The following is a 6,451-nucleotide window of genomic DNA, read 5'->3' as shown; positions in this document are numbered from 1 at the left end:
CCATAGCTATATTGAGGTCAGTGACACATGATTTTCAAAATAGTTGAGAGCCATGATGAGTGTCTCTTGCATGGTCATTAAACTCAATTGTGTTGTCCATCTCTAATGCCCAAAGCTAGTTAACCAATATTTCTCATTATAGGGATACAATGTATGAACACTATAGAAGAAATATAAATAAAGTCCAAATCATAGACATCAACATTAATAAACAATATTTGTTTCCTTTGTTTGTTGATGCAAGATACAACCTATTGATACAAGTAACCAAAAGATGAATTATTATCGAATAGAGAACCTATCATCAATTTCTAGAAAATTGGATGGATAGGTGGATTACGGTTTGATAAAAATCCTTGTAATAATAAGGAGGTACCTCTATAATTCTTAAGGAAGTTATGGATATGATTTTCAGCTAAGACTCCATGTCAATTACTTTGACATGAAGGGATTCTAGGGGTTGTATCGTGGGTCTGTGCAAGATAGCAAAAATGCCAAGTGAAACCTTGCACTAGGTCCTCATCCATATCTATGAAAGGTTAACCCCCATCCCAACATCTTCTAATTATGGATAACATTATTGAAATTGAGATGACACTAATTTCATTGACTCGGACACTAGTGTTGCATGATACCTTCGTGGCATCATCATGTAAGGAGCCACTAACCATTATTGTTGTGAGTGGTATTCGACCATATGAATCTATAACGGGACTTCAATAAAAGAGGCTGCATGGAGGCTCAATCGAGCCTCACATATGTACCATCTATGGATAACCTATTATGGCCAAAATGAGGGCATAATAGTGACATAACTTTATGGAGGAGGTTATTATCATGACCATCTTTACATTATACACACACACACACATATGTATCATCTTTATAGTATCTCTATGTGTGTTTTCTTTATCTATCTAATTATATGTTTTTTGATGTTGGTATGCCTTGATAGCTGATAGCACCCCAATAGCCCTATAATGAATTAATGCTAGTTTCATCCACTAATGGTGTATAATATAACATAGCTATATGGAGGAGGTTATTATCATGATAATCTTTATATATATATATATATATATATATATATATATATATATATAATTTTTTTTTTCTTTCTTCTTTATATATATAATTATATGTTGTGTGCAATTGTTATGTCACGATAGCACCCCCTATCTCTATAATGCATCGATGCTAGTTTCATCCACCTATATTGCATTCAATACCACTTGTTCATTTCATGTACTGTATAATAAGGTATGCTGAATTAAAATTATCCCTCCTTAAAAAAAATTCATATGTTTTTATTATAGAATATAGATTATTCTACCTTTTAGCATGATTGCAACATTCATTTGATGTTTTGTTAGATTACAATAACACCAAGAGAGTATCTAGGCCCACCTTGTGGGGCCATATTCCCCTTCTTAAGTATGATATCTCAAATTAGATTTTGCTTAAATATAATTTCATTATTTAATTTTCGTTTTCTAATTGAAATATTATAAGCCTGTGTATAAATGCCTCCCTTTTCATAGTTCTTCATTCTTCAAAGAAGATTGTGGCCATATCCAGAAACTCGAGACAAAGATCCTTCACATGACCATAGTCGATGGACAAGGTCGTGGTAGAGAATAGGAACATATTCACTTCACCCACAATGGTACCCCTACATTGTGAGGTCAAGAACTCCACCAATCTGACCTTGGGTGCGCCACTACCTAACAGACCGATCTACTGACTCGTTTTTCTAGAGAACGGTGAAATTAAGAGGAATATCTAACATATATTGTAGAAATAGCACATCAGGCCACGTTCACCACCCCATGGGAGCCTGATCGTGTTGGTACAAAGGAAAGATGACACTTGGAGACTTTGTATTGAGTATTGGGCACTGAATAAGATCACTGTTCAGAATAGGTATCCAATCCCATAGATTGATGACCTTCTGGACCAACTCAAGGGTGGGAAATCTTTCATCAAGGTTGACTTGAATTCCAGTTATCACCAGGTACCAATTGAAACCTCTCACATGTGGAAGGTTGCCTTAAAATATAAGGAGGAAATTTTTGAATAGTTGGTCATGCCTTTCAGGTTGACAAATGCTCCCGCAACCTTCATGTCACTGATGGATGAAATCTTGTAGCCCTTTGCCAACTTGTTCATGGTAGTGTACCTAGACGACATCCTGATATTCAATTATAGTTGAGAAGAGCACATACACCATATTCGACTTATCCTCCAAACCCTACAACATCATCAATTATGTGCGAATTTGAAGAAATACAATTTTGGTATCACCCAGGTTCAATATCTAGGGTACACCATTAATGAACAGGGTGTGCATGTGGACCCAACCAAGATACAAGTTATTCGAGATTGGCCAGCCCCAACCACTCTAATAGATCTTCGCAACTTTCTGGGCCTTGCCAATTTCTACCACATGTTCATGTTGGGATTCTCTCATATCACTTGGCCATTGAGTCAAGTCACCAAGGGTGGAGTGTTGGGCGCGGGATCCCCCAAGGTAAGTTTTGGGGCTTAAAGGCCATGTTTTGACTAAGTTCAATGTAAAGACTCCGTGATTTGTGGGCATGGAGAGTGAAGTTATAATTGAGTCATAGGGTTGTCTGCCCTTACTTTTGTAATGTAATGTTGGCTTAAAAGTTATACCCATCATCCGTGGACCATGGGATTGTATAAATAGAGCAAGGCTCTAAGTTGTAAGGAGACATCAAGAAGAATCTATGAGAAGATGAAGCATTGATTTTAAGTTGAAGTATAAAGTCGAGTCTTTGGGTCGTAGAGTAGGAGAAGGTTTTGCAACTGAGTGCGTAAAGGCCTAGTAGTTCACAGCTGAGTGCACGGACCCCTGCAGCTGAGTGCACGGAACCCTGCAGTCGAGTTTCTTATCATTCTATGTATCTTTTTCCTATTTTATGCATTAAAGTATATTGGGTATGAATTGCAAGTTTACTGTTTATTTGCTGAGCGAACTTATATGAATGTGTTGAATAAGTCAATATAAGATAATTACCTATTTACGTGAAGTTAACTAACAATTATAAGAAGATAAGTAAGATCCACGGTGGAACTTAGGGAAAAAGCATTGATCGTTGCCTTAGCAGCATGAAATCACCTCAGCCCCCATTTAGGGTTACGCAAAGGTGATCGTAACAGAGCGCGAAGGCCTCACAGGTCAGGAGAGTGTGCGAAGTGACTTGCACGAAGCTATTCCTAGTTAGACTAAGTCAACCCCCCAGACATCTCAAGGGTGCGGAAACTTGGTTCTAACATACCCCCATACTGCTTTGGGTGAGATCTCAGTCCGCGCTCCGCGATCTATTGTCGAAAGGGCTAGTAGTACAGGGATTTGTTTGGCTAATTAACTCCGAACCTGGGTTAGGCCCCATCAAGCCAATAAATGGTTCCGTTGCTAGGACTAGAATCTGCATAGAGATGTATAATGTCGCATCACTGGAATCCAACTAAGAAGGAGATTGAAGGGTGGTTAGACAGGAAAATTCATGAATTCACGGCGTAGGAGAATACGAATCCATGACTATCAAAGGAAGAGTGTTTAGACTGCTACCTATACATAGAGATCCATCCAATTTTCATTGCATCTTTCCCTACTAAGCTGTGCAAGTGGATCGCGAAGCTAACAGATAGCCAAGGAAGGAAGAAGCTCGACGGTCCTATTGTGTGGACACGAGAGTTGGTGCATAGATTGGAAGCATCGGAGGATAAGATCGCATGTGTTGTTGATTAGTGGCTCGATCGGATTATAGGGGGATTCATTACTGAGTTCACGGTAGATACTTCAGTCAGCTATAGCGAAGCAAAGCGATGCTTTCTCAAGGGACCGCGAGGTAAGTACATAAAGTCTCTAACACTTGGATTAAAATTCTATTGTGCGAAAAGAGAATTATGGAATTACATTAATGTTTGAGGCTATGCAAAGTGGGAGAATTTATAGAAACGAAGGAAGTGTGGGACTAGAGACTAGCCCCTTGATTTCACCTCAGTGAGGGGACGAGGAAGAGCTTGCGAGGGTCTCTCCTTGAAGTGCGATTCATTTGATAAGGCAGAGGACTCCGTGCATACCACCTCCACCCACACCATTGCCAGTTTCACTGCCATCATCACCATCTTCATCCATACCACCTCTGCCACCACCTCGTTTTAACATTTCCATCTTGATAAAGTTTCCAGTGTTCAAGGGATTGGGAAATGAAGATCTGGACCAGTTTTGGTTTGTTGTAAAGGCTGTATGGGAAGCGCAGGGAGTTACAGATGATAATATCAAGAGAGAAATGTTGGTTAGCACTCTGCAGGATCACGCACTGACTTGGTACATTAAGCACCCAAGTGATAATCCGTATGCGGGAATCACGGCTATCCAAGATGCGCTAAATAAATAATTCAGCAGACCGAAGTCAGAGGTGCAGTCGATCATTCGGTTTAGGGAGATCACAATGCTACCAGGTGAGACTCCTTGGGAGCTGGATTAGAGGCTGAAGTGTACGATTCACGAAGCTAATATGACTTTGACAAATGGACATCTCCGCAAATGGTTTGTAGCATCACTAACGCCGCATTTGAGGAACGCGCTGTCACAACAAAGGTTAACAACTCATGTAGAAGCTTTAGAGATTGCGATGAGGCTACATGAGACCCCAATACAGGATCCTAACTTGGGAGTTCAGTAGATCCACGCATAGTTGAAAAACTTATGCCTTGAGATGCTAAGTCTAAAACATGACAAAACAGTTCGACCTGAAGTGTGCAAAAAGGTGTGGTGCGTAAAATGCAAAGGTCAAGGTCATGACAAGGATCACTACCCAGTGTTAGTGAATTACCTCGAGTGAGGAGGACCGATGCCATTAAGCTTAGAAGCGTAAGTAGGACCGAGCACAACAGCTACTCTGTGGTGCGCGACTTGTCAAATACGAGGAAAGCATTCTACGGACAATTGCCATTTTTTGCAGAAGTACACGCATAATTGGCAACAGTTGTTCTGTAATTTTTGTAGATTAGTAGGACACGATGAGCGCACATGTAGAAGTTATGAGCTAATGATGGATAGAACTCCCACCTACAGGGTTCAGACTGAAACGCGGCCCCTAGACCAGGGTGCAGGGATGGCGCGAACTGGATTCAGGGGCGCAAATGAGGCCAAGGTGGAGGAGGACCTGGAAGAGGTCGCGAACAACTAATATTCTACAATTGCAAAGGGCCAGGACATTATGCCTACAATTTTACGAATCCAACATGACCATTATGCTTGTGTTGTACCTTGTTTAATCATGAGACAGAAGATTGTCCTATGCTGATAGCTAGGATATGCAACAAGGGAGCGCTACCACCTCCGCCGACTTATAACCTGCAAATGATGTGGTTTGAGCTACGTGAAGAAGAGCCAAATGTGAATATTGTGCTCCGAAGTGGAATTACGACGGGAGATGATAAATTAAAATAGTCCCAAGAAAGTACTTGGGTTCGCAAAGCTCCGGCGAAGGAAGCGAAGTTTGATTTGGAGTGCACTCGGGAAACTTTTATGGAAGCTAAGAAGAGCTTCACTGATGCCTCCACTTCAGGAAGAAAAGACGGACTAGAGCCAAAAATGGACCCAACGATGCTCACGATGTTCCTAGAAACATGTATAAGTTACTGCACGACAGTAAGGTGGTAAAGGAATTACAGGAACTCATTAACAGATGTGCTGGGACTGCACAAGGAAAACCACGCGTAGTCTAGAAGATTGGAAAACATAAGACAAGAATAGGAAGAGAAATGAGGTTAACCGCATAGATTGGAGAATATGAGATGGATCGAGTAATTCTAGATTTAGGGTGTGATGCGAATGTTCTACCGAAGCAGACATGGGAGTGAATGGGGAGGCCTACGGTGTAGTGGTCTCCTATTCAGCTACACATGGCGAACCAACAAAAGATAATACCCCTAGGGCAATTGCAGGGAATCACGGTGGATATTGAGGTACCAAGCATGCTAGCAGACTTTGAGGTGATAGAGATTGTTGATGATAGCAATCCCTACCCTGCGCTCTTAGGAATTGATTGGGCCACTAACATGAACAGGGTGCTTAATTTGAAGAAGCGCAAGATGATTTTTGAGAAGAAATCTCTACGCGAGGTTATACCTTTGGACCCTGTTGAAGGATCGCACTACACAGAGCGAGTGTGCAACTATGAAAGTGACGATGATTTGGACTGCATCTACAAGATAACTGTGTGGGAGCAAGACTGGGTAAATCCTACCGCGGATGGGAAAATTTCATGGGAGCACGAGAGCTCCTGCACTTTAGATTCGGATGAGGAGATAGAGCGATGGCAGAACCGGTTACACGAGGTAACCATGTTAAACTATAACATGATGACAAGATCACTGTGATGTGTATCAACGGAAATGAGAGATTTACCTACTT

The sequence above is a fragment of the Pinus tabuliformis genome, chromosome 1_2 (assembly GCF_031772625.1).
Source record: "Pinus tabuliformis cultivar Carrire ecotype Pingquan chromosome 1_2, CPIR1, whole genome shotgun sequence".
Classification (NCBI taxonomy): domain Eukaryota; kingdom Viridiplantae; phylum Streptophyta; class Pinopsida; order Pinales; family Pinaceae; genus Pinus; species Pinus tabuliformis.
The sequence above is the reverse complement of the archived record's forward strand: the minus strand, read 5'-3'. Positions refer to the sequence as shown.